We start from the raw sequence: 10,402 nt of genomic DNA, 5'->3' as shown, positions 1-10,402 counted from the left end.
CTCACTGCCCAGGCGGGTCTCGAACCCGCGGACTCAGGCAATCCACTCACCTCAGCCTCCCAAAAGTGCGGTATTACAGGCTGAGTCACCGAGCCCGGCTCTACATAAGTTTTTTAAGAAATTAGCTGGCCACAGTAACATGCACCTCTACTCCAGGCTACTCAGGAAGTTGAGGTAGGAGGATCACGTGAGCCCAGGAATTCCAGGTTACAGTAAGCTATTATCATGCCACTACACTCTAGTCTGGACAACAGAAGGAGGCCCTGACTCTAAAACAAACAAAACAAAAAGCCTGGCATTTCCACTGACCTTTGCTTTCTATCTCATCATGTGATCTCTGTACATGCCTGCTCTCCTTTGCCTTTTGCCATGAATGAAAGCAGCCTGAGGCCTCCAACAGATGTTGAGCAGATGCAGGTGCCAGCCTTCTTGTATGGCCTTTAGAACTGTGCACCAACTAAACCTCTTTTCTTTGTAAATTACCCAACCTCAGATATTTCTCTATAGCAGCACAAAACGAACTAAGATGCGGTCTGAATAATACCAATACCAGCAAAAAATACTAATAAGGGACTAATAATTAAAGCTTAGGAATTAACTATTAAGTGTGCGCCTGGCCTGCCATTCCACAATAGTAAATACACAAAGAAAGAGGTTGGAAGGAAAGGAAAGACAGAGCGGAAGAAAGGATAGAGAAAGGACAGAAGGAAGAGAAGTACTTTTATATATTAATTTATCAAATATTTATCGAGTGCTAGTTATATCTCAGATTCTGAAGAAACTAGGGATACAATATTTAGCAAAAATATTCACTGTCTTTCACATCACAAAGTTTAGAGGCAATTGTGGGAGATTACTGTAAATCAAACAATCATGCAAAGGAATGTAAAACTGTAACTCTGTTAATGCTTCCTGGCAGAGGTACATGGCACTACTGAATGTTTGTTTGTAGCAGGGTAGTTGGTGTAATTGGGGTGGTCAGGAAAGGCTTTCCTGAGGGTATAATGCTAAAGAAAAACAAGTACTAAATAAATATCAACACTGAAAGGAGGAAAGGGAAGTTTCCCATAAAATTGGCAACTGCATGTTCAAAAGCCTGCAGTTGTGTTGGCAGTGGAAAAGGAATGACAAGGATAAAGATCTAAAGAAGCTGGTGAGGCTAGAGTGCAGGGAGTATTAGGTCTGAAAACTACATTCACCCCCAACATGCCACTGTGTACTTATGTTGGCAGAACTGTACAAACTCGATAAGCTTCCATAACTTTGGTATATCAGTGATTCACAGTTGTGTTTGTATCATTGTGAGGCAATGTCTTGCTGAGTGGCATTCATTATTGTTGTTGCATGTTCTTGTGTGCCATCTTGAGAATGTCGGGGCTTGATTTAGAGTAATAAACAAACATTAAATTTCTTGTAAAACTCAGCAAGAGTCAAAGTGAAATCAGGGACATGTTAGTCCAAGTTTATGGGGATAAAGGCATGAAAACATGGCAGTATACAAATCGATTAAATGTTTTTCTGAGGGCAGAGAAAGCGTCACTGATGAAGATAGGTCAGAATGGCCAGTAATGAGTGGAACTGATTAAAACATTGCAAAAATTCGTCAAATTGTGTGTCAAAATTGTCAGCTGACTGTGAGAAGCATAGCAGATCAAATAAACATCAACAGTGATACAGTTATGAGAATCTTAACTGAAATTATTAATATGAGAAAGATGTGTAAAAATGCTCCCAAAGGAGCTTATATACCATGACAATGCACCAGTTCACACAGCACTGTCTTTGGGGGAGATTTTAGCCAGTAAACAAATAATTGTATTGGAACATCCACCCTATTTACCTGATCTGGCCCTTGGTGACTTTATCTTTACCCAAAGGTAAAGGAAAAATTGTAAGGAATACATTTTGATGACCTTCATGACATCAAGGGTGATACAGCAACAGCTCTGATGGCCATTCCAGAAAAAGAGTTCGAAAGTTGCTTTGGTGGGTGGACTAGGTACTGGCATCAATGCATACCTTCCCAAAGGGAGTACTTCAACAGTGGTCATAGTGATATTCAGCAATTAGGTGTGTAGCACTTTTTCTAGAATGGGTTCACAAACTTAATTGTCCTCACACTTCATAAGATGAAGTGGAGAGGGGAGGGCTGAGAGGGAGGCAAAGCTGGAGGAGAAGTTGTCACTAGGTCATCTAGGATTATGTTAACAAATGTTGTTTTTCTCCTAAGAGCAATTACAAGCCACTGATGTTCACCACCTTTGTTCACTGAAGGTTTGAACCTTTGAAGGTCTTTTAAATGATTGACTTTAATTTGAGGAGATGACATTGAGAGCAAGGGTAGGCTGTCATTGCAATTGCCTAGTCAAGGGCAAGCTTGAATTAGAGTAATGTCAGTGAAAACCTAGGGAAGTGAATGAAAGTGATAGATATTTAGGATATTGTGGCTATATTTATGGTTTTAGGTTACAGTTGTCAGTATGGTTATAGCTATAGTTATGGTTATAATCATGGTTATGGTTACGTGGGCTGGGCTGAAGGAAAGTTAGGTCTCAGGAATGACTCTTAGGTTTCTGTTTTGATGAAAAAACAAATGAAGGGAACAGGAGAGGATGAAGTTTACTGGAGGTTGATCATGCATTGCAAACTTGACATGCTGAGTTTACTCTGCCTTTGAAAGAATTAAAAGGAAGTAGGGGTGTGTGTGTGTGTGTGTGTGTGTGTGTGTGTGTGTGTGTGTGTGTGTGTTTCCTGGAATTTAGTAGAGGTTCGGCTAAAGAGAGGAAGATTTTAATGTAAATAGAAAGTATGGCAGCCATGAGAGCTGTTCACTGAATATTTCCAGTTCTTTTCCTTCAGATTACAAGGTAAGACTTGTACTGAACTATCAGTATAGAGCTCATCAGAAACAGCAACCACATGAACACTGCAATACAGGGAATTTAATGAAGGGAAATGTTTACCCATGTGTTGAAAGAGCTGAGAGGCCAAATAGAGGATGGAATACCACCTAGGAGGAGTCTATTATGCCTTTAGGAGAGAAGGGTAAAAGAGGAAGTGTATTACCAGACCTCAGAAGCCACCTGTGGAAGTTTGAACTACATCATGCCTTTCTGGTGGGAGCTGAAATCACAAAGATATCTGCTGCTGCTGGAGATGCTGTCAAAAGCTGAAAGAGTGACAGAATAAGATAATCTACTTTCTCCACAGCTCCCAACCTCTACTCTTCCATGACTACCTCCCATCAGCCAAAAGAACCTGATACCAGAGAGCAAAATCTTCTGTCAAATGCAGGCCTTGCAAACTAGAGCAAGGTTGAGAAGGGTGGGAAAGGGGCCCCAGAATAAATAGGTAAGTGACTAGCACAGTGTCCTCATTCACTAGTTCTAATCATAGAGTTATGAAAGGAAACAACATGGTATTTTTGGATGGTTATTTAATTACAATTGGGAGACTCTCTAATGCTCTCTTTCTTCTCCCATAAAACCAGTAGCATTCCAGATAACGATGACTCAGTCAACCAGGGTCCCAGAGTGAAGACAACATGAAGCAGAGTCTGGCCCACAAAGGAAGGGTAACATGTAGTCTGGGAAACAAGTTTTTTTTTTCTCTTTCTCTCTTTTTTTTGCATTTAAGACACTAAATGTTCCGAATTTGAGAAAAGTTTGTTACATGCAACATAACCTGGCCTATCCTGGAAAACACAAAGATTAGAACTGATAAGTTGTGTGATGCCCGCCTCCTTAACTTTAGTGGGATGGTCCATGACCACTAATGAAATCAATATTGAAATGTAGAAGAATTGTACTTTACATCATGCAGTGGGGAATATTAGGTAAATCAGTTGTCAACAATGATTTCAAGGGCAGATAGCATACCTAAGAATATATAACTGTTTTCTAGACATAATTCTTATATTTGCATAAGTCTTTGCTTCTTTGTATCATGCTTCTTTTTCTCTCAATTAACTGTAGGTATTATAGACTACACAGTCTAAGGAGCCATGTCTGGAACTCAGGCAGGAAGGACTATATGTTATCTAGAGACTGTGGACATTTGGATGAAATTTATAAATTATCTCCCTTGGAATGTGAGTGAGTTTATTTCTTCTACCACACCAAATATTTGAAAACCAAAAAAGCTGACAGTACTAGCCACCAAGTATTTTCTTTTTACTTTGATAAGTTTAAGCAATACAAGTGCAGTTTTGTTATATGTATATATTGCATAGTGTTTAAGTCAAGGCTTTTAATATAGCCATAACCCAAATAGTGCACATTGTACCCATTAAGTAATTTCTTATTCCTTACCCCCTCCCATCCTTCTAAATCTCCAGTGTCTATTATTCTACACTTCATGTTCACAAGTACACAATTTTTAGCTTCCACTGATAAATAAGAACATGCAGTAGTCACTAAATATTTTTATTCTTCACTTTCTGGCTCGATAATAGGATTAAACTTTGCCAGAGTCATATGATTATTTTTGTCTAGTGAGTTCTAAGAGGAAGTGACATGTGTTACTTCCACGTGAGACTGTCAAATAGCTGAGGTAAAAACTCTAGAGCTTTCTTTCACTTTGACACAGAGACCAGCAACATTTCAGACACTGGTTGACCCATCAGCCAAAGTCTCACAACAACATGATGCAAGAGTTCCCAGCTGACCCTCTATGGACAGGTAATATTTTAAAAAGAAATAATATTTATTGTTTTAATCTATTGAGATTTGAGGTTGTTAGGACCATAAGCTAGCCCATGCTGACTTATGCAAGTGGTAATGAAAGTCAAGCATGTAAAGTGAATAAGATTGCTTGGAAGGAGAATAGATTGGGCTCTAGGAGAGTACACTTTCAAGAGAAGCAGAGAATAAAATAAAATAGAAGATAAAACCTAGGAGAATTTTATGTCACAGAATCAATCTGAAGAGAGTGCTTTAAGAAGGAGAGTTCAAGGATAAAAGAGGAATGAAAAAACCCCAAGTGGACTCATCAGCAAAGTGGTCATAATGGTTTTACTAAATGAAGGAGACAAAGGGTAAAACAGTATGTGCTGAGTTGAGTGGATTTTTAAAGAAACAAGTAGGCACTAAATAGACCAATAACAACCCAGGAAATCCACTCTGTCTTAAGAAAACTACCTACAAAAAAAAGCCTGGGTGAAACAGCTTTCCAGTGAAATTCTACAAGACATACAAGGAGGAGCTGATATCAATAACCACTGAAAGTATTCCAAGCAATCGAGAAAGACAGAACTTTCCCCAAATAATTTTATGAGGCAAACATCACACTGATACACAAACCGAGTAAAGATCTAACAAAGAAAGAGAACAACAGGTCAATATCCCTGATGAACGTAGATGCAAAAAATTCTCAACAAGATTCTAGAAAACTGTATCCAACAACACATCTCAAAAATGTTCCACCATGACAAAGTAGGATTCATCCCCAGGATGCAGGGCTGGTTCAAGATCCACAAGACCATAAATGTAATTAAATACATCAACAGACATAAAAACAAGAAACAAATGATTATATCACTGGATGCAGGAAAGGCTTTAGATAAAAACCCAGCATCGCTTCTTGATAAAAACCCTTGAACAACTAGGCATAGAGGGAACACACCTCAAAATAGTAAGAGCCATCTACGATAAACCCACAGTTAACATATTGCTAGAAGGGACAGATATTGGAAGTTTTTCTCCTGAACCAGGACAAGACAAGGCTTCCCACTCTGACCTCTCCTGTTCAACATAGTGTTGGAAGTCCTAGCTAGAGGAATCAGACAAGGGAAGGAAATTGGGGACATCCAAATAGGAAAAGAGGAAGTTAAGTTATACCTCTTTGTTGACAATATGATCCTATACCTTGAAAATCCAAGAGAATCTGTCACAAACCTCCTTGCACTGATAAAGGATGTTGACAAAGTCTCCGGGTACAAAATAAACGTGTAAAAGTCACATTCTTATGCACCAACAACAAACAGGCAGAGAAAAAAATAAAAAGCATAATTATATTTAAAACAGCCACACACAAAAAATGAAATACCTTGGCATCTTCCTAACCAGAGCAGTGAAAGACACTTACAATGAAAACTACAAAACACTGCTCAAAGAAATCAAAGATGACACAAAGAAATGGAAAAATATTCCATGCTCATGGATTGGAAGAATCAACATTGTTAAGATGTCCATCCTACCAAAGGCAATCTACAGATTCAGTGCAATACCCAGGAAATTACCAACATTATTCTTCTCAGCCTTGGAAACGACAATACAGAAATTCGTGCTGAAACTTAAATGACCACAAACAGCCAAAAAAATCCTCAGCAAAAGGAAAAAAGTGGGAAAATCACACTTCCAGACATTAAATTTTATTACAAGGCTACAATAAAAACTGTCTGGTATTGGTACAAGAATAGGCATATAGACCAATGAAACAGGATAGAGATTCCAGAAGCAAAACCTCAATTTCTCAACCAACTCATCTTTGACAAAGCCTCCAACAACAACCACTGGGGAGAGGAGGACCTATTCACTAAGTGGTGCTGGAAAAACTGGTTGACCACGTGCAGAAAATTGAAACAGGACCCCTACCTATCACCATAAACAAAAATCAACTCTAAATGTAACAAAGACCTAAATGCAAAACCTCAAACTATAAGAATCTCAGAAAATGCAGCAGACACCCTTACAGAAATTGGAATAAGCAACCAACTCCTGATCAAAACCTCAAATGCCCATACCATAAGAGATAAGATAGACAAGTGGGACATCATCAAACTGAAAGGAAAAGCAAAGCAAAAGAAACCATCAAGAGCATTCAGAGAAAGCCCACACAAGGGTAAAAAAAAATTTGCCAACAGCATATCTGACAAAGGTCTAACATCCAGGATCCACAAGGAACTCAAATGTGCCAAAAAAAAAAAAAAATACCCTATTTAAAAGTGGACAAAAGGTATGAATAGACACTTCTCAAAAGAAGGCACATGAACAGCCATCAGATACATGAAAACATGCTCAGTCTCTTTAATCATCAAAGAAATGCACATTAAAACCACACTGAGGATACCACCTAACTCCAGTCAGGATGGCCATCGTCAATAACTCAAAAAACCACAGATAATGGAGAGAAGGTGGGGAAAAAGGAATGCTTCTACACTGAAGGAGAAAGTGTAATCTAGTACAACCTCTGTGGAAAACAGTGTAGCAATTGCTACAATTTTTTTTTTTTTAGTTGGAGTCTCACTTTGTCGTCGAGGCTAGAGTGCAGTGGCACACTCACAGCTACCCCAGCATCGACCTGCTGTGCTCCAGTGATCCTTCCATCCCAGTCTTCCAAGTAGCAGGAACTACAGGCATGCGTTACCATACCCACCAAATTTTTTTGTTTTTGTTTTTGTTTCTGTTTGTAGAGACGAGGTCTAGCCAATTTGCCTGGGTTGGTTTTGAACCTGCAGGCTCAGGCAATCCATTCACCTTGGCCTCCCAAAGTGCTGGGATTACAGGCTGAGCCACCAAGCCCGGCCCCTAAAATTTTTTTAAAATCAATCTTCCACATGACCCAGCAATCCCCCTTCTGGGTATATACTTGCATTCTATAAAAAAGATAGCTGCACATGCAGCTATTGCAGCATTATTCACAATAGCAAAAACATGGAAACAACTATACTGCTCATTGAAAATGTATGGGATAGAAAAATGTGGCACGTATACATGTGGAATAGTACACAGTCATAAAAAAGTACAAAATTATGGACCTCACAGCAACTTGGATGCATTTAGAGTTTATAATTCTCAGTGATCTATCACAGAAACAAGGAACTGAGTACTACATGTTCTCTCTCATAAGCAGACTCTCAGCATTTATCATAATACTAAATGAACAGGATTGGCAGTAGTGGTAACTGCCAGGGGAGAGAGGGGAGGAACACATAACATCAATAAGAGTACCTGATCTCAAACCAGGCAAAGTGGGGACCAAAGGAAGGCCCAAACTCTACCTGTATGATGGCCACTTGTATACCTAATCCTGAATTATATCCCACATCTTTAAAACAAAACAACACCCCCCAAAAAGAAACATGGAGGGAAAATATAAACAACTTCTTTGGGAAGTCTGGATGGAGGAGAGATTGATTGCAATGAGAGATAGGTTAAAAGCGAGCATCTTGAAAGCAGTTGAGGTTTTTCCAGACTCATGCCTGATATACCTTATTCTAATAGTATAAAGTCACATACAATGTACAATTATTTGGAATTATAGCTGTAGAAGTGAAATAACAATCACCTTTAATGAAAAATCTAAAGCACTTTATATTCATGATTCTCTAAACCTCTTGCTATGTATTTGATCCTTTTTTATGTAAAGAGACACATACATACATGCAAATTTATGAAGTCTGACAATTAAGTTCACAAATTCATGCTAGAAAAGGTGCTACATATCTCCTTGCTGAATATCACTACAGTCATCTTTGAGGTACTCCCCTTGCGAAGCTATGCACTGACGCCAGCACCTAATCTACCTGTCAAAGCAATTTTGGAATTCTTTTTCTGGAATGGCCATCAGAGCTGTCACTGATGTTCTGACTGTCATCAAAATGTATCCCTTTCAGTATTTCCTTTATTTTTGGGTAAATAAAAAAGTCACTGGCGGCCAGATGAGGTGTGTAGGGAGGGTGTTCCAATATAGTTATTTGTTTACTGGTTAAGAACTCCCTCGCAGACAGTGCTATGTGAGTTGGCGCATTGTTGTGATGCAAGAGTACCCTTGGGACCATTTTTGCACACACATTTCTCATGCCAAGATTTTCAGTTAAGGTTTTCTTAACTGTTACTTTATCAATTATTATTTGGTCTGCTGTGCTTCTCACAGTCAGCCAATAACTCTGACGCACAATTAGACAAATTTTTGCAATGTTTTCATCAGTTCTGCTCATTACTGATCATCCTGATGTCTCTTCATCAGTGATGCTTTCTCTCTCCTTAGAAAAATGTTTAATCCGTTAGTACACTGCCATTTTTCTTCACAGCATTATGTCCATACACTTGGACTAAGATGTCCCTGATTTCACTTTCACTCTTGCCATGTTTAACAAATAATTTAATATTTATTCATTGCTCTAATTCAAGCTCCGACATTCTTGTGATATCAGCTCTGATGGCCATTACAGAAAAAGTATTTTGAAATTGCTTTGATGGGTGGACTAGGCACTGGCGTTGGTGCATAGCTTCCCAAGGGAAGTTATTCAAAAGTGACATAGTGATATTCATCAATGATATATGTAGCACTTTTTCTAGGATGAGTTTGGAAACTTAATTGTCAGTTTCATACAGCTAAACTTAACTGCAAGTGGTACTTGAGGATCAAAATATTATTATTTAGACTTCAGAAGTTTGCATCATGATCAAATTTGGTTCTATCAGGTAGAAATGTGTTGGCTCAACAGAACACATAGTTCACTTATGAAAAAACCGCACTGGCCCGATGATACAAAAAAAACTGTTACTCCATAAATGCATGTTTGAGTCTTGTTTTCACTTTTATATTCCCATTGTCTAACAGTTCCAGCATAGTCTTTCACTATTTTTTAGAGATAAACTTTCATTCAAAAAAGCATAATTACTATTGAGCTAATTAACAGTCTGTTAGTTGCTGATGGAATAGTTAATCCTTACATTTTCAGATAATTTATTATTCAAATAATATTTTTGCAGCCATGCAAAATAAAGACCACTACCCAAATAAAAGATTTAGACCACTACCCATATACACTGTTTAATTCCTGGTGTGCATCTTGTATGTGTACATTTGCATTTGAAGGCAGTAAGAGAAGTACTTATAATTTAATGATATTATTATTATTTTATCAAATGTTTCACCTGTGCCAAATTGGTGTTGGGTGGATTATATATCTTAGCTAAAACCCATTCAATATGTGCAAGTGGTAGGTGTTATAATTTATGTTTTATACACAAACAGGCTATAGCAGTCCATACAAGTAGTTAGTGACTAAGTTAGAATTCTAACCAAGCACCCTATGCCCCCAAAATATTGCCCATGAAAGTATGGATATATTGCATTACAAGCACAAATATTATTTCTCCTAGATGGTATGGATCATCAGAATGTCAAGGGAAAAGTCATACTTTTACTTAGCTTTTTGAAAGTTGTAGCATATTTTAGATATAAGTATTCTGCCTAGAGCTGGAAGGTAAAAACTCCTTTTAAAAATTTGATAAAGATTGTTATTAAGGCTCTCAAGTAAAGCTTGATTATGTAGCTTTGGCCAAGGACACTTTACAAATAAAAAGTTTTATTTTGGGAAATATTTTCCCTATTTATTTCAAAGGACATTTTGAGTTCTCACACACTGGGTAAAATAACAAGAGTAGAAATAATT

Source organism: Carlito syrichta, unplaced genomic scaffold, assembly GCF_000164805.1.
Source record: "Carlito syrichta isolate Samal-C Ts95f unplaced genomic scaffold, Tarsius_syrichta-2.0.1 Scaffold307066, whole genome shotgun sequence".
Lineage (NCBI taxonomy): Eukaryota > Metazoa > Chordata > Mammalia > Primates > Tarsiidae > Carlito > Carlito syrichta.
Note: the sequence above shows the minus strand (reverse complement) of the source record.